The following is a 20542-nucleotide window of genomic DNA, read 5'->3' as shown; positions in this document are numbered from 1 at the left end:
TGTGGATGCTTTGATAGTTTAAAGTCAAACGACTCCATCATTTGTTTAAAAAGCTGCCTGGGGTACAATTTACAGTCAATCTGGCAAAAAGTGAGTTTTGCCATGACACTCAAAATTGATACAATGCTGAGCTGAAGTTGATGTAAAAAAAAAAAAAAAACATTTAAGAAATTGTTCATTACATTCAAACTTTCTTCTTGTAAGGGGGAGGATGTGATATGCTCTGAGTATTTAATTTGATCATTTATCTTTGTTTACAATATAAAGTTGGGAATTAACCTTTTATTGCATGTAATCACAGTAAGTAAAGTTAGGACGGGGAATCCCCGAGAATGTAAAGTGGATATGACATCATATAATATATAAAATTAAATTATAATTTTCAGATTATATCATATGTTGTGAAGATGTGGATGAGGTAACAGGCTATTAATATAATGGGATTTTTTAGACACAGATTATGAGTGTTGAAGTGGGCTAGTTAGTGTGCTTACAGTCCATATGCCTTCGAAGAAAGTAGATTGCGAACCAGACGTATCCTATGTAGTCAATGCACTACTATCCAGTAATAACGGCGAAGAAAAGCGAGTTGTTAATCGGTGATGAACAACGGTGAAATATGATTGAATCCCTTTCAACAACGAAAACAAGGTAAAGATTGTATAATTCACAGGATTATTTCATGAGGAATGTCAGTTAATCATTGACAGTCAGCCTTACAAAAGGATCGGTGATTTCTGTAATGCAATAAAACTGAATAAAACGGCAATCTATATCCGATATACTTCCAAACTACTGAATTCAACTTGTAACGGTTGGCTCATGTACAAAAGTATAGGAAGAGTTGTTGAAACATTCATCAAGAACAACATAACTTAGTAATCAACAACAAGAAGAAGGCTGCTGGATAAGTAACATTCATAACATAAGTGTTTGATTGATTATTGTGTGCATGTATTTAAGTTTATGTATCAGATCATTAGAAAACATACTTTACTTTTGTTTACTTAATCAAAAAGTGTGTTTTGTTGTGCATTCTGAAGCGAATTTGGGTAAAAGATGTTTTTGACCTTCAGTCATTAACGACTCGTAAAAGTGTTTTTAATGTTACAATGCTTCTTTAGACTTATCCTTTATTTATAAACAATTTTAATCAATTTCAACATCATTTCCGGTCCTAGGCAATTGACTATTAGGCGGGCCAGTGATGCTATTCGGTGACCTCCGAGTATGACGTTTTACAAAGTGCATGTTTTAAAACCTCGACTTATTTCCAAGGTTTCAATATTGTGACTTATTAAATGAATCAATGGAATGTGAACTTTGCCGCTCTAACTATGTAACCACAAAAGTCCATATCCAATATTCTGTCGGACATCCGGAAAATGTCTAGTCTCAGGCCCAAACTGCACGTTGCTCACGGTTTCATGAACGACATAAACTGGCTGTGAAGGAGGTTACCCAGCGATGGTTGTTCACTCTAACTTTGAGTGAAATTCAATTCCGGAAAAACAACACTCGGCCATGGAATATAATTTTAAGTTTCTCAGTATAATCAGGGAAGTACCAGTAGTATAATCAAACGGTAAATCATGTAAGTAACGTCCACTCAGCAAAGAAACTTAGAAGCTTGTTTGCATATAGCGTCTATCGTGGTCTGATCACAGGTACCACGAACCTCACCAATGACAATATCATCAACAACAACATTCGAACCAACGACTTGTTTTCACTCAACCGTGAGTCGCATCTCAACTGGAAGTGACGTGACACCGACCCACAGAATATTCATGATATCAGTAATTTACTACGTCAAAACACTATAAATCACAACCTTCACAAACATGCGTGATAAATAGTGTGCTATGCCAAACCCTAATGTCCTCGGCACACTTATAAAGTGTAGGGTTAGGATTTCACAATATTACACGCTACTTCCGTATCTACAACACCTTACTCCCTCAGTAAAATAAATGCAATTATTGGATAAATATAGCACGCATAATCAAATGGTCATTAAAATCATTTGTCTCGTCTCAGCGTCTGCTTTGTTTCGTATTACACTCAATTTAATTAGCCTACTATTTTATGATTATCAAACTTCGATGAAGAGATGAATGCTGCTGCTGATACAATTGATCAACCAAATCTTTGAACGATATTTTATACCGTAAGTTCCAGCTGGGATTCAAAAGAAGCACTGTCTTCAAGCTACTTTGGTAAGTGACAGTTTATGGTATACATGTATCTCAACAAATGTTACAATTTTAAATACTTTTTGAACATGAATAACACAAGATATAGACTAGATTTGTTTGTTAAGCATCATGTCGGCCAAGTCATGATTTTTTCTGTAATTTTTATTTTGTAATTTTTGAAAATACTAGTTTTCAAACAAGTCAAATTATTAACCATATTCGCCTTATTGGTATTTCAAACCAAACGATAACAATTAATAGGAAGCGATGAAAAGTTTAATTGAGGCTTAATGTTTCCTTTATTGTCCATATTGTTGATTTCAAAGTTAGGAAATCATGTTTGAAAAATAATGTTTCCGACTAGACGTTCCGATTCTTATCTGATTGCATATCAAGAAAGAGAAATAGCATTGTATACTGCGCCCAAAACGTATCTGAACACTTAAAACAAAGGCGTCTTTTGAAGACACTAAAACTGAATTACAAAATAAAGTAGTTGATAGATACAGAATTTTGTTCTGCGTATTTTGATACCTTATTTGGTACGATAGGACTTTATAGCAATTCAAAAGAAAATAGAGAGCTTTTCAAAAGTTGCAAAATTTGCATTGACTTTTCCCTCGACAATAATTATAGCACAACTATTACGGTAATGCAGCATCCAGGAAACAATGTATTTTCAAAGAAAACAAAGACACATACTGTTTCTGGAATATTCCATTTACCAGCGGTTAGGTTTGATACAAAAAGCCGAACCGGCAAAAAGTCAACAATTGATGTATTTGGTTGTAACGCACATGTATAGAGTCAAGCACAAGCATTCTAACCAGCCACCATCTTACTTTCAAAACATCTCACAGGGAACAGCAGCTGCTCAGGATGGACTCAATCTCGTTTAGTCTCACATTGCTGGTGATTGCTATATCAACCAGTTTTGGTTCAGGACAGAGTACTGGAGTAGGATCAGAATGCAACGTATGCCAAAATGGAGCAGCACGTTGTATAACGAAGCTGAGTGGTGCTGCCTTCTGTGAATGTGCTGTTGGTTTCCATGGCCAATTCTGTGAAAGCGACCTGGGTAGTAAGTTTACTTAAAAGATTGATTAGAATAATTTTTTTTTAATTTATGCCAACAGGATGCACAACTGCATCCGTATGATCAATCAACGAGCACAAAATAGTTATGTTTGTTTTTTAATTTGGTATTAAACTGTGGTTGCAAAATTGATGGCATTTTTAAATATACTGTATACTTGGAACAAAATTCTTAATTTTAAATCTATTCCTGCACATTATGACACTGAATCCAATGTGAACTATAGAAGCAAAGTTACATGCATTTTGATTAGACAAAGTTCCAGTCTTAAAAGTGATATACCTGCTTATTCAAAAATCCACGGACTAGACTTCTGGTTTGAGAGTGGTGGACTGCTCATTTATGCGCGCCTTTAATTTAAATCAACACTGAAAAATACAATGAAAGTTATAAAAAGTACAGAGAAGAAAGAAATGAAAGAAAAACTGCCTGCTTTAAATAAAGCTTAACTGAATAAACCATGTTGTCTCTTAATTGGGTTTGTTGGAATTTTTTTGCCTTGTATAGGCTAGTTTGCTACTTTCAAAACTGGACCCTCGCCTAATCAATGGTTTGTAACTTTCCTTAGGCACCGGAAACAAATTTGTTCGATCTTTGGATCGACCGTCGATGCTGCTTCGATGCCTGTTATTAATGAATAAACAACTAATTAATCAAAATCAATGCTAAATTTATTTCGGCAATATCAATACAGGCAAAGATTCATATGTGATCACAATATTCAATTAATTGATTTCATTAAGTAATAAGGATCGAACAAGCATCGATGATCGATCGAAAGATCGAGCTAATTTGTTTCTATTGCCTTACTGAAGTCACATTGGATTCAATGTGGTGTCATAATGTGCATGAGATATTAAAAAATACATATCTATTTTTAAAATGTTTAATCATCCAGGATTATCCAGATTACCAGAATGCAATCCTAACGGTAAACCATCTCCATACCAATTCGGACAGAAAAAAGGGGACTTGATTTCGCCAAATTACCCTGAATCCTATATTGATGGACTGGATTGTAACTATTTCATCGGTACTGCTGACGCCAAACAGATAAGAATTACTTACAACGTGGTTCGACTTGAGCTCAGTAAAGACGCCATTACAATAGGCTTGGGCCATACGTTGGATCTCGGTAATTTCGAAGTAGAATATGATATTGAGACTACTAGTGCTATACCGGAAAATGAGAGAACTGTTACCTATGATACAGACAAGTTATGGCTAAATTTTTACACCGACAAAAATATTGTAAATCAAGGATTTAATATTACGTATGAGATCGGTAAGTACTGAGTTTCAAATTTGCATCATAGAATGATTATTAGATTAAGACATTATTTGTCTGAAAGGAAGTCTCCGGCAATCACAACATTTTGCCTTTTTTATCAGAAAAATAATTATCAAGCACAAATCACGTGATTTTGTTTAAAACAAACTCATATTGGTCATGAAAAGGAATACGCAACATCTCAACACGCGATATTCCAAATTCCAGGGCACTGAAATTGTCTAGTACGTCTCATTAATACAATGAAGGCTGACGACAATTGGGCGCAATAACCATTACGTCATTTCACTAGAAAATGTTGAATATCGCGTGTTGATAGCCGGCCGTTTTTATTCGTTTTATGGTCAATATGGGTTTGTTTTAAATACAACCATGTGATTTGTGCTTAATAATTATCTTTCTAACATATAAGGCGTAATGTTACGATTGTTGGAGACTTTCTTTAAATATGAGTAAAGAGGCTGGTGTCCAAATAATTGTAAAATTGAGGTTCGGGTATAACGGTAAATGTTGTTAACGCTGTACGTTAGGGATGGTAAGGGAGCTTGATCTAGCGGGTTTTTCACTCAAATGTTAAGGCAAAAAAGGGCTTGATATAAGGGGAATCATTTCTGCCCCGTATGCATGATATTTCTCGGAAGGGATAAAACGTCCAAAACTTTTAGTAACTTAAAAACATATAGTATTTGGCCTTAATTCAAGAACCTCAAGACCAATGGAAATATGAATACAATAATTGGCCTTCTTGACTCATTTCCTATAAGATCAATGTAAAATTGGATATTATGGCCTCCGCCATCCTACTCCACTTAATCACTTCTTTTTATAAGGATGACAGTATTGTGGCAACAAAGTCGAAGGTCATATTATTCTAGAAAAAATAGTATAATACTTCTGATCTATAATTGTTTGCTAGTTATGTTATTGTTTATGCCTGAACGGTGCGGTCATAAGGAAGAACGTATTATGTGCTTTGTACATTAACACAAATACTTCGTTTTACTATGTGAGGAGTCAAAAGTGGAAAAGTTTACGAGTGTTGTGTTTATGCTGGGAACAGACTAATTAAAATTCAAAAGACAAATATTCTGCTTTTAGTGGGAGCACGTGTTGCCGAGTGGATAAGGCGCCAGACTCATAATCCACAGGTTGCGAGTTCGAGCCCCGCTCGTGCCAACGTGTTGTGTCCTTAGGCAAGGCACTTTATCTTCATTGCCTACTGGGGATGATGTTGAGTTGGATTGGATGTTTGTATAGTTGTTTGTTTCAATGTTGCAATATTGGCGCTGATTAAGCTGCTGCCTGCAAATTGCATTGTGTCTGTTTAGGTGTGTTTAATGTACAATTCTAGCAATTTGACCTGCGGGTCACCATTAGAGTTTGAAATAAAACCTTCCTTTATTCTTTATGTATTTGCATGAAATACGTTTGTAAGATAGATGGAAGATTATAGTTTTCAATAATCATGAAACTCATAATGATGTATTATTTTTATTTCTGTTCGAAGATGGTAATGAATGCGATCCTAGTCCTTGCGGAGCTGGTGAACAGTGCACAGATTTAGAATTTGGGTATAGATGTGAAGGTGAGTAGCTTCCATTACCCTCTCACTATGGACCACAATGGCCTCATCCCAATGGCATAGTTCAATAGCCTCAATTAAACAATCATAGTGCAAAATGTGACCTCAAGTTTATAGTATGAGTTTTTGTACCCAAATTTTCAAAGGTCATTCAATGAATGTGCAAATGTATTGGGGTTGAAGAACTGTGCCTTGATGTATGAGCATGTTGTTGATCATAGTGTAAAGAATAGGCTATTCCATTTGCAATCCACACAAACCTTTATATGTTAATGCGTGTATGTGTAGACTTTTGTTCATTGAAAACATTTCAATTGATTTTGAAATACATCCACATTTTTTGAAATCTATACACACCTTTCCATGTCAATGCTAATTGACAATATTTCAACTGATTTTCACAGGTTTCAAAATCTTTTGAGAACTATGCTGTTATGGTTGTATTTCTTCGCAATCTTCATGTGGGAATCAGTAAAAAAAATTATGTAGCTTTCCAACATATCGAAGGTTGAGCGCCAGAAAGCCTGAACTCACAATCACTTGCTCCCACAAAATGAGCATAAAGTCGCCAAGGCACTATAGAAGATTGAGTCCATTAATCATGACAAAATGCAATATAAAACAAAATACATTGTGGAGGAAAATTTGATTTTTGAAGACTAAAGCAAGGAGCCATCGTTATGTTCATTTTGTGAGAGCTGATCATAGTGAGTTACGGCTTTCTGGTTCTGAACTCTCGATATAACAATTATCCCAGAACGAATGAAGTATGTCCCAAAAACGTTTCCAAGATGTTTTCAATTCTTATTTTCTCAGATAACGGTCCTCCAATGTTATCCGGTATCCCTGATGACATAGTGCGATATGTAGACGATGGATCAGACACGGTAATTGTTTCATGGATTGAACCTACAGCCATTGACAATTCTGGATCAGTTACAGTGACATCAAATTATGAACCTGGATATGCCTTTCCTATTGGTACTACGACAGTGACATACACAGCTGTGGATATCAATGGCAATAGGGATATTGAGTCATTTACTGTAACCGTAAATGGTAGGTTAAAAAGTATTTGATATCACTCAGTGTACTAATTCACCAGTCAAGAATGGAGAAACATGTAGGCCTATATTATTTGTCTCACATCGCACCTGTCCTGATTATATTGTTACTCAATTAGCTTATAATTATATCGTGTGACATCGCACCTATGACCAATCCCAGGATCTGGAGATGGGCTTTTTGGCGACTCATTTCAATGGGTCGTCTAGTATTCCATGATGATAAATATATCATGGTAACGTCTAAAATGTATTGTGAAAAAAATTCACGCTGACATCTTCTTTTATTCTTTTTTTCTTATAGCAACGAATCTTTATATATGAATTTCTCCTTGTATCTTCATATGGGAATCATTAAAATAATTTGAATATTTTCTGCAGCTTTCTAACATATCGAGGGTTGAGCGCCATAACGCCTGAACTCATAATCACCGGCTCCCACAAAATTAGCATAGGTCGCCAGGGCATTATAGAAGATACAGTCCATTAATCATGACAAAATGCAATAGAAAACAAAATACATTGTGGAGGAAATATTGATTTTTGAAGGTCAAAGCAAGGGACCATCTTTATGGTCATTTTTGAGAGCTAGTCATAGTGAGTTACGGCTATCTGGTACTGAACTTTCGATATATCAATTATCAAAGAACGAAAAAAAAATAACTGTCAAAGAAAAAAAAAGCTCACTGATTTATAGTGCGCTACGCACAGGCACAACGCCTAGACGTTGATCCACAAGCCTCAGCACACTTTACAGGTCAAAGAACAAGTACGTACAACAGTAAGACAACAGTAAGGTCCCAAAAACGTTTTCAAGATGTTTTCTATTCTTGTTTTCTTAGATAACGGTCCTCCAATGTTATCCGGTATCCCTGATGACATAGTGATAGATGTAGACGCCGGATCAAAAACAGCCAATGTTTCCTGGACTAAACCAACAGCCACTGACAATTCTGGATCAGTTACAGTGACATCAAATTATGAACCTGGGTATCCTTTCCCTATTGGTACTACGACAGTGACATACACAGCTGTGGATAGCAATGGCAATACTGTTTCTGAGTCATTTACTGTAACCGTAAATGGTAGGTTATAAAGTACGTTTTGACTACTTGATATTACTCGGTGTACTAATTCACCATTCATGAATGGAGAAACATGTAGGTCTATATTATTTGTCACAAATCGCACCTGTCCTGATAATATTATTACCCAATTAGCTTATAATTATATCGTGTGACATCGCACCAGTGACCAGTCCCAGTGTCTGAGATGGGCTTTTTGGCGACCCATGCTGATACATCATGGTGACGTCACCAACTAAAGCCTCATACCCCAGAACTTGAGGTCATATTTGAAGCTAGGTGGTTCAATGAGGGTTAGTGAACTTACGCTACACAATCGAGTAACATCATTCCCATCGCACCAGTTCTTTAGCCCAATATGTCTGTATAATAATTGAATGACCTTTGAATGTGTTAGGTACAAAAAACTCATATTCCAAAACTTGAGGTAAAATTTGAGTGCAATGATTGATATAATTCTATGAACAAAACATATTAGCATATGGTGTGACAGTACTAATGAAGTTTATAATAAACATATGTGAGGGACTGTGGTCACACCTATAGGATACCAACGTATAGCATTTTGTAGTCAGTCAACACTAATTATATTTGCTCTTGACTGAGCCAGTAACCTTCTCTATCAAAACATATTAGGGTGGTATTGTTTCAGTGCGAGAAAGCGGGGATATCTGAACAGAATAATCATAAAAGTACTAGTATTGTGAAAGGGTTTTTTGTTCACGCTGGTGTATTCTCTTTTCTAATTTGTTGAATCTATTATTGGTTTTTATTTATGAATGTGTCCTTTGCATTAGATAAACGAATGTTTAAACGAACCATGTCAAAATGGAGGTGTCTGCACTGATGGAAGCTATGTATGTGTCCTTTGGGTCTCGCTTTGTTTGAGTTTTTCAGTCATCCACGCATTATAGTGTATTGACGGAGCAAGATGAATTAACTTTCGAACATCATACATTCGTACACGAGATGCTGGATGGGATGGAGTCAACTACATGTTTCTTTAATAAAATGCATCAATGCAAGCTTGTGCAAGCAAGTGACAAGCTCGTATTATTACATATTTTGCTCATTGATCACACCCCCATCACTCCTTACTCTATCACCATGATTGAATGGAGAAACATCTAATATAATCGTGTGACAACTGTCCTATTGATTGGGATGGACTTTTTTTTTCTTTTTTTTTCTTATTGTTTGAAATCGAAGTAACTCCTCTTTACATATGAATTTGTGCTTTTTATTAGATATTAATGAATGTTCAAGTGGACCGTGTCAGAATGGAGGTACCTGCATTGATGATATAGGGCGCTATATATGTATTTGTCCTTTTGGGTTCGCCGGAGTCAATTGTGAGATCAGTAAGTGCTTATGTGAATTCATTGGAAATTAATATTGTAACTGCATATAGGTTAATCTTGGGCAACCAGAACACATATTATGTGCTGGAAAATCAATTTCAATATCGAGACACAGAACAAACTTTCATCCACAGTTCTGAAAAGCATATATTGCCACCAACCAAAAATATGTTCAAAGATCATCAATAAAGCCACATGTAGCTATAACAAGAAGACTCTGTTTGACTTTACAGTGACCAACGCATGTGATAGTTCACCATGCCTTAACGGAGCAACATGCACTGACATTTGGGAATCATACATTTGTATATGTGCTTATGGATGGGATGGAGTCAATTGTGAAACAGGTGAGCTTCTTTTGATATGAACGCATCAATGCAAGCTTGATATCACAGATGATCTTTGTTAGCTGAACAATAATTTAGTTAATCAACAAATATTTCAAGAAAACATGGTCACCCCCATGATATGCAAATGAGTGTTTCTGACCAAATTTAGGCTTATATTTTAGCCGGCAAATTTTCATATTTGATCATTTTAGCTTGAAATTGGCAATTTTTCCGCGCTTCGTGCATAGGTTGTTCAAAACAGTTTAATCTGGAAGCAAAACTTGCTACTTTTGAATTGCAAATTGAAAGACAAACATTTTGAAACCATTTTCAGAAAAAATTGATAACTTTTCTTTGTCTGACCCCTATAGAGCACAAATTCCAATTTTTGACCATTTGCCAAAAACTCCAGGTTCATTAATAGTCGTAGGTCATGTAAGTAGGTCAAACTATATATTTTCTGAGTCATTGTGACCTGAGGAATATTTTGGAATATATTTAAACCAAATCAAAACCAAATTGATTTTTGACCCCTGTGGAAACTTATTGAACATATCTGCTTATTATGGCAAATGGTAATTTGGTAGCATGTGATTACATGACAATGGTTACGTGATCTGTCAAAATGTATGTAGATATATTTTCCCTACAATTTATATTTTATAGATCAGTAATAAAAAAATTTTCTTGCTGACATGACATTTAAGGATATAACATAGGGCCCGATTTTAAATATAAGCTTGATTAAATATGTTTTATTAATCGGTCTGTGAATTTAATTTGCAGGATGCGAGCCATCTGGTGTTAAGGATACAAGTGGATCATCTAGCTCAGAGGAGGAGCGATGGTACAGGCCATCTGGAGTAAGGAAAAGACCATCTGGTGTTAATAATGGAAGTGGATCGTCTAGTTCAGAAGAAAAAGTGGCATACCGTGTCAGGAATAGATATCGTGTAAGGAACAGATCGCGTAGACCAGCTGCTGTTCAGGACAATACTGGTGGATCATCTAGTTCAGAGGTCGAATCAAACCGGGTGTATCGAGTCAGGAATCGATCTCGTGGTAAGATGTGTTTTAATTGTGATTAGCTATTCTATTGATAATTTCGACTTTTCATGAATCCTGCATTGATATGGTGTTGACGTATGAATTGATATTGATAGTGGGGATGAAATATATAATATCCTATTGAACCACTCGGCCTATAGATTAATTGTTGAAAGTTTCACATTAAGGGCCGCTGTGTGGTTTGAATTATTCCTGAAAAAATATGGAATCACTGAAGAAAGGAAAACATTTCATTTGGAATGAAGGAAGGATGAATTAATGAAAGGAAGGAAACGTGGATGTTTACATGGGTGGCTGGAAGAATATTAAGACAAACACGTCATAACAACATTAATTACAGAAATACATTAATATTATTTTTATGTTGTATTTCAGTCAGGAACAATATTCAATACAGAAGGGCATAATAGGCTGATGCTGCCCAGTGGACCTACAGTCTCACTACTCACTAAGGTACATTTCTTTTAGTTTAGTTTAGTTTAGTTTACTCCAAGACCGTGTAATAAAGCAACAATGTATGTAATGCATGTTCCGACTGATGAGGTGGATTACGAAATAATTACTATTTCCTAGATTATCAGTAAATCCTAGCGCTAATATTTTAACTTTCAAGTATAATACGAGGGTCATTCAACAAGTTATAAAATAAAAGACAGAACTAGATAAAAAAAAGACACAAGAGCTATATAGAAAGTCATGCAAGACATGACAACAAGCCGACTAAATTTGACCTTTGACCCCTATAACTTGACCCCTGGGTCACGGATGGGGTCAACTGCTCTTGCATTGTGCTTAGGATGTCATAAGAAAGATTCCTGGTGAATTTCAGCTTAATCGGAACTTATACATGGATTTTGATGTTTTTAAAATTTTTGATTGACCTTTTGACCCCCTTAATGACCTTTGACCTCAATGAAAAAACACCTTATGTACACCGACAAAATGCATTGTTCCAATTTTAATTAATAAATTCTGACATGTTTAGTTCTTGAGATAAAAATTCTTGAAGTTATTCAGCTAAAAACAGGAAGTGACCCCTAATGACCTTTGACCCCCAAAATAAAAATACTATGCATGCATCAGGGAACACTGATTCATGTATGATGGTTATATTATTCTGGTATGTTTATCTTTTGAGATAAAATTTTTTTTTTTTTTGTGATAATTTTGGTTTTTGACCGGAAGTAACCCCTTAATGACCTTTGACCCCAAAACTGTAGGTATCCTAAGGACCCCGTCTAGTAGCAATGCATGTGTGCTAATGGCGACACTCTGCTATGTAATTTGTAAAGACAGTGATTTTTGAATATTATTTGCAAGTTTTTCAGACTGTAACCGGAAATGACCCCTTAATGACCTTTGACCCCTTATCAATGAACACCCTATATACACCGACCATAGACGAGTCATGTGACCAAACCGTGTCATCATCGCATGTTGTTTGTAGGAGAAGATACATTTTGAAGAAAAATCACATTGTTGACCTCTTTATCTAGGTCAAAGGTCACACGTAGTTGAAAGTCATATGACATGTGCGGGCAATGCCAACGGTCCTTCTGACAACGTTTAGTTAAAATACGTCAACTCGTGACTGAGTTATACGTACGAATGTGGTCGACAGAAGAAAGAAAGAAGAACGCCAAGAAGACAGTACAAGCCGACGTTCGTCGTCGGCTTGTAAAAATCGCGTCTGATGTCAGGGCAGGGCAAAGGCGCGCCGTGATTGGTTGCCGACCTGCGCAGTACGGCATTTTCTGTCTAGTGGTCAGAATTTCAGACGCGAATATACATTAGAATGTCACGTACAAATAAAGGCAAATGTATATTGATAACTTTTTCCAGATTTTTGTAAGTGACCTCTGAAGCAAAGTAAGATTGATACACCGGAAGCGGTGAAAAATAATGTGTGTAACTCTCAGACAGGATTAGCTATGATAATGCAAACAGATTATAACTGAAACAGCACTCTATTTTAACCAAATAGCATGATGACCATTGAACAGTAATAAAAAAAAAAACGTATGGAAGTATGGTCACTTTAAGGATACATACTCTTGAATGCCATCCAACTTGTCCATGTTTTACATTTTTGCATATTTATGAAGCACATAAATGTATTCAACACTTCAGATGTTCAATTTGCAAAATGTGTGCCTAAAAAGTACTTTTAAAAATGATTGTAGTATATTCATTTTTACGCTACATATATGTTGTTTACAGTTGCTAGGTGAGGGCAATTGGGATTGCCAGACCCATCCATAAACATTTCTAAGACAGCTGAGCATAAAAATCCCTCTCATTCACAATATGTATTATCACAAGGCAGAGAAATTCCATAAAAATCAATATATTCAGACAATGACATAACACCAGCCCTGTGTCAGCATTATTGAACACCATCCTACAATTCACCTGCTTTTGACACCTCTAAATAGCAGTGTATTATAATACATGTTAGTTTGTCACACATCAGCACACATGTATTGACTGCATTGATTTGTGGGAAGTGATTTGACTTGAAAGATTAGGCTCTTCACCAACCTTCAAAAGAATTCATTACTGTACTGTTGTATGCATGGCTAGTTGTCAATAGTGTGACTTGTAAATGAGGCTTTTGTGTCAGGTTATAAGGTCATATGTGGGTCAAATACTTGAGGTCAATTCTGGGCACCATTTTGAAAACTATGTGCTTTTTATATGACTGGAGACATTTGAGATTTGGTCTATTTAACCTGTTCTTGAACCTGAAGTTGGATATAATATAAAGGATGTATACATTTTGCTTGGGATATAAATGGTGAGTACAATAATTGAGATTAAACTTAGAACTGATTTGACACATAATGGCAAAACAAGTACCTGAATCACAAACATGATTGAAACGGAAGCTTTTGAAAAAAGTGTGTGATTTGGCAGAATGGTGGCAAGAAATGTTATTATTTTTCATCACTGCTGTAGTTTGGACATAAAATCTTTGTACTTATGGCTTAAGTAGAATTCAGTGATATATTGCAGCTAGTTTAAAAAATAAAATACGGGTCAAGAAAGAAAATAGAAGAACTTTAATGAATAAGCTTATGACCAAATGTGGATCACTGAAAATTTACGTTTTCTAGAACTTATAAATTATATTTCGGAGGTTCCTGTACCAAAGTTTGATAGCAAGAATGTAATTGTGGAATGTTTGACATATGCCAGCAATTTGGTAGAGAAATCGGTGTGAAGTATGGTATGATATCAACGGTCCAAAATTTAAATAGCGAGTGGTGAAAGCGGGGACCCAAGTCATAGGCTTCCAGTGAAAATCTGATTAAGGCTATAAAAATAATAATATATAATCCTTTACCTTTAAGATGAGGTATAACTTTTATTTTTCCGATGATTATTTATCCCATTTTTTTGTTCAAAACCTCGAAAGAGGCAGTATCCTTAATTTGATCGTTCTCTGTAACTATACATACACATTTTAACCATTTCCGCGGCACTGAATCGTAATTTAATTTCTACTTTTATGAGAAAAATATACTAGGTAATAATCATGAAAAATATGAAAGGGCTACTCTTTGCAGAAGCTGGGATATAAGGATGAAAATAAAACCTTATGAATGACCCTCGTATTAAATCTACGAAACATATGAAATGCTTTTGTTCTATATAATTGATCTTATAGTCTCGCCTTCTGTATGATAAACCACTTAATATCTTTGTCTTGTATTAACCCGTACAGGACCATAAAAGGAAGTCACCGGAAACGACTGTCTCTATTTCACCTAAGAACGATGGCCCAAGATATTCAGCTTACTGGATGAAATTAGGATTATTTTAATAGTTTTATGTACAGTAATAATTTTCAGGGTTTTCATCCAATTGTTTGGTACATCACGTCCCATTGGACATTCTATTTAATCGCACTAAATTAAAATATTTAAAGTAAATGGAAATGTATTGTTTGTAAATAATATATACTATAGCAGCTGCTTTGTTTATAGAACAGTTTTAATTATGATAATGTATAATGTTTTAAACCTATTTATTTAAATCTTAGCTTTAAACTAAAACCATTATTATTGTGTAATCAACTATTTTTGTTGTCATATGTATTTCTGATTGTATTGTTGTTTATTGTGTGAAGCGCATTGAGGGATTTTTATTCATATTGCGCTTAATAAATGAGAACATGAATAAAAGAGAACATGAAAAAAAAAACAGGTTTTCTCATGTAAAATATGTAAAAACTATGTGCACAAGAAAATCTTGTGAAAAAAACAAAAACAAAAAACACAAAAACGTTTTAATATCATTAAAATGTCGGGTTATATAAAGGTCATGAAAAGGTTTTTGAAACGTTATTGTTATTGCAAAAGATTTGTGCAAAATATTTTGTCAACACTTACATAACATTCTTTTTAGTAGGTTTTGCACCAAGTTTTCAAAAATATTTTAAAATGTTATTTTAATAAAAACGTTTTAAAAAACGTTTGTATACCCTTTATATAACCCGACATTTAAACGTTTCCTGTAAAATGTTTTGTATTAGCTGGGTAAAGATGAGCATAAAACGGCGAGGATTCCGGTGGCGTTAATAAACCTGATGAATAAATCCGGAACAATAATCCACGTATCAGATATCAAAATAAACCAATATGATAAAATGATATTTAATCCAATTAGATTCCAAAATAATACCAGAAAATATACAAATGAACAAAATACCAGAATTCAATCAATTAACACCGGAAGAATTTCGGCAAAACTATATTTTCTGGTACCTTTTTACACGGTTTAAATCATATGACAGCTTTCTTGTGCGATATACTAAATATATATATAATCTTAATGTTCTGCATTATGCAGCCCATACATGTTCAATTTCATTGATCAATATCAAAGGCCCTAGATACAAGAGTGGATACAAAATCTACCATTACACACGTACAATGGTGGATTTTGTATCCACTCCTGCACCTAAGGTCCCCAATATTGATCAATAAAATTGATCGTGTATGGGCCGCATTAGGCTTCTCCCAATGAATTGTTCTGCCTTCTGTATGTATGTAGGGTGTGTGTATTTATGTAAATGTTTTATTAGGTAAATTATGCAATCTATGCCCACAATATATGTTAAGAGGTGTTTGTTTCAATTCTCTTGAACTTGTGAGTATCTTGTCATTCACACGTGTGTATTTGTTCTTTTTTTGAATGAAATAAAGATTTTGATTGATTGATTGATTGATTGATTGATTGATTGATTGATTGATTGATTGATTGATTGATTGATTGATATGGTATATTTTGAGCAAGTAGTCTTCTTATTTCTATTAAAAACAATGGTGTTTCACCATTTGGTTATTCGTTCACCCTCATTTTTTCTTTTACACAGTGTTCTCAAAACGGGATTATACTTGCAAAGAGGGTCTTGTTAGTCTCAATTACCGCATACACCATGTGACAACAAGAAAAGCTTGAAAAAAGACAATGCTCTTTTTTCCGTGCGTTTGAAACAAGAACCTCCCTTTTGTAAACGCATCCCAAAAAGAAAGTATCCAGTTTGATTTTGGTCCATAAATCAAAAATGGGGTCTTAAATGAAGACCTACCAAAAGTATGGCACAGAAGCATTGATTCGGCACATTTTGATACCTCATTTGTCCACATCGATGCAGAATTGATGACACAATGACCTTTCAAATGCAATCACCTCAATTTTAAAAGTTGCAGTAATTCCTCTCGATGTGGTTTTCCTGCTTCTCATGATTCTTCATAAAGGTACACAATAACAGAGACGGTATAAGACTGTTTGACTTAACGTTTTATTCGATACAGATGCTCTTTTACTCTGTCCTCAATGTTTTACCATTCACTCTTCACATTCAATGGTAGATCCGGCCCTGCTAAAAGGGCCCGCTCTGTTTCTTGTCCATGGGCCTCCGATGCTCTTGCTACGCCCCTGAGGACAGGTATTCAGGTGTTCCACTTTATTGACAGATTGTTGTTTTAAAAAACAAGTTGACAGAAGAACTTTAATCCTTTAGGGAGGAAGAGTAGGAAAGAAAAAAGCAAGGTACACCAACTTGATGTAAAATGCAGACTAGACAGTATGCAGGGGGACAAAAACAGCAAATATAGGCATAAGAAGTAGGCAAAGTTCGATAGCCAAAAAGTACCAGTTCCAAGGCCCACAGAAGTGCTAAACCTGCAATAACAACAAGGATCAATGGGAATACAAAAGTGCAGTAGAACGAGTGCAATATAAACAGACACGCTAAACCAAACAACCAGTACCAATTCCAGAGACCACAAAGGTGTCAGGAAAACAGTACAAAAGTACACTGAAGTGATGAAAATAGCAAACAAAACCAAACAGACAAACAAACCGACGTTTCGAGCAAATAAACTGCTCTTCTTCAGGGACATACAACAAAATATAAAGCCAACAACAAGAACTACATGCTGTAGTTTAAAACAAATTCAAGTCAAAAATTGAAGGTAAGTTCAAATTAAACTAAGTAGCAAACAAGACAGCAAAATCTCCTCCGTTGTTGTAGTAAAATTATTGGCTATGCAGCACAGGATGACCAACACATTCTCATGATATTCTGGCTGGAGCAAACTAAAGCTTCCACCTTTTTATACTCCTAAAAACCCACCATCTATCATTCTGTCACATTACAACACTTCCTGTGGGTATTTCCCATGATGTCATATATCCACCTTATATAATCAGCGATTCCCACACAATGGACGTTCTAGAAAAGGGAGTTCCCAAATATCCAAAATTAGAATGATTGAATTTGTTTTGATCAACTTAATGAATGAGAGGAATTTCTTCAAATGTCTCATGAAATATAACATCTCTTAATTGTATAAACAGAGATAAATAATCAACTGAAATTACTCAGGGCACATCACAATATGCTTATAAACTAACTAGTATGCAATAAGTCTACTTAATGTAAAAGCCCGAAGGGACATTCAATAATACTTTTCTTTGAGCACTGAGGCTTGTTGCAAAAATTAAATTGATTTGATTTCTTGGGCTGGTCTGTTTAAAAATAAAAATATAAAAACATATGAAAAACATAACGATAATATTAAAATACAGATAATTTTTCATTATAATAAGTAATTTAAATGATATGTTGACTATTTTTGGCTCCCTCAACAGCTTACAACTTGGAATGACCACACTGATATTTTTAGTTGTACCCACAATTGCAAAACATACGCTACCTGTAAGCGCACAAATATTATTCAAATGTCCGCACAGATTTTTAACTGTCTACAGATATTGAAGGAACTCCTATGCACATTTATATTATCAAATTCAACTCAAGTCAAAATGTTGAAAATTAAGAAGATTTCATTCGGCAGTGAGTTCCAATGATGGATAGCAGTATTAAAGAAAGTGAACCTATCTTGACTCTTGTAGTGAGGAACCTTAAAGTTAATATTACGATATGTAAAATACTCTTTTACTTGCTTGGACATATATAGTAATTGTTATATACCGCGTCAAAAAAGTGTCCTTACACTAGGAAGAAAAATCCTAATTTAAAAAACTAAACCATATAATTGGTTTTTGGGTACATTTATTTGTTTAAATAGATGCACTATCTAATCCGGCACATTATGTCACCCCATTGAGTCCAATGTGACTTCAAGAAACAAAGTTACAAGAATTTGATTAGACGAAGGTCCTGTTTTAAAAGTAACAAACTGGTCTATTCAAAACTCCACGGACTACTAGACATCATGCCTGTAATTTAATACACAAGGAGCAAAATAAAAATGAAACAAAAGAGATTACAAATAAAATGCAAGTTATGAAAAGTACTGAGAATACAAAGTGTTGTTTCTTTGTTGTGATTGTTGGAATCTTTATGCGCCTTGTATAGGTCAGTTTGTCACTTTTAAAACTGAAGCATAGAACGTATTGCAGTGGAATAAAGCTATCTAGAGTTTAACAAGATATCTAACTAATGGTGCATATGATCGTCGTAGCCGAAAGCACCATTCACTCTACAACAACGAAAACGAAAGTCATTACATTGTGTCATCTGACGATTGCCTTTTAGGCATGAAACTCAGAGTAACGAATTTGTATACGCTCTCCCTTTTGGGATTGACCACTAAGATAGTCTTGCTATCAGTTGTTATTACGCTCTTGTTTTGCAGTTGAGCACTTTCTGACTATTTCCGACAGACAGAGTGACTCTGGGATAGACATGGGCTGTGTTCATGACACCATGGAACGTATTCACATTCCCAAGAGATGGTAGTCCCTCCAAAGCATTTCATCGTGTCGTCTGACGATTGCCTTTTAGACATGAAACTCAGAGTTTATTCTCAAGGTCTATTCTTTGAATTGTCATATATATTTATATATAGATCACACATAAAATGGGCATACCGTTGACATTGGGATATTGGCTAAGAGCAAGTGGGATCACGGAGAGTGCAATGGCAGCTCTGTTACCATGGTTACTTGGACAGACTGACCGAATGCTGCAAACTAGTATCAAAGACGCTAGTACATGTAATATAATAGATAATAGCAGTTTTCTCTGTGGGACGCCATCATGGCAATTTTCATTCTTATCATATACAGCGTTGCTACAAGAATTTAGTTCTCCAATGCGCAGCGTTTGTAAAACAATCCCAATAGTCATAATGCTAGAAACATTAATGAAAATAAAGATTCGGCGTTTAACCACGGTATTGGCAACACTTTATGAGCGCCAAAGTAGAGAAGAAATAACAATTACTACGTCAAAACACTATAAATTACCTTCACAAGCAGGCGTGATAAATAGTGTGCTACGCCAACCCCTAATGTCCTCGGCACACTTATATTATGTGTAGTATTAGGATTTCACAATATTTCACACAATTTGAACTTCCCATGAACTTGCGTATCTACGTCACCTTACTCTCCCAGTGAAATTATTGGATAAATATAGCACGCGCAATCAAATGGTCATTACATTAGTTTGTCTTATCGCGACGTCTACATTGTTTCGTATTACACTCAGTTTAATTGGCCTACTATTGTATGATTATCAAACTTCGATGAACAGATGAATGCTGCTGATGATTTAACCACATCTGTGAACGATTTTGCTTTCAATTCGCAAGTTCTAGGGATTCACAAGAATAAGAATTGTCTGGAACCTACTTTGGTAAGTGATAGTGTATCTCAACAAATGTTACAATTTGAAGTAATTTTTGAACAAGAATATTAAAAAAATGAACTGTAGGTCTATTTGTTTATTGCTGGTGTGTAGCATGATGTCGGCCAAGTCATATTCTTTCTGTTGGATTTAGACCTTTTCAAGTAGCATTCAATATACAGAGGCATGCCAAAATGCACCTGTTCAAATTTCTATACATTGAGTCATAGGCGAAAGAGGTCTTGATTACGACAGGGAAATTGGACCAACTACGATTTGCACTATATACTTTATGTAAA

At 35.1% G+C, this 20542-nt stretch overlaps 1 long non-coding RNA gene across 1 annotated transcript; it reads left to right on the top strand.

The window, feature by feature from the left end:
* Positions 1-10884: 10884 nt before the first annotated feature.
* Positions 10885-15324, top strand: LOC140169599 (uncharacterized). The gene is made up of 3 exons (XR_011861369.1): positions 10885-11068; positions 11450-11527; positions 14802-15324. It is a non-coding gene; the product is annotated as an uncharacterized lncRNA (long non-coding RNA).
* The last annotated feature ends 5218 nt before the right edge of the window (positions 15325-20542 follow it).

The sequence above is a fragment of the Amphiura filiformis genome, chromosome 14 (genome assembly GCF_039555335.1).
Source record: "Amphiura filiformis chromosome 14, Afil_fr2py, whole genome shotgun sequence".
NCBI lineage: Eukaryota > Metazoa > Echinodermata > Ophiuroidea > Amphilepidida > Amphiuridae > Amphiura > Amphiura filiformis.
This window is presented reverse-complemented; position numbering and strand designations above follow the sequence as displayed.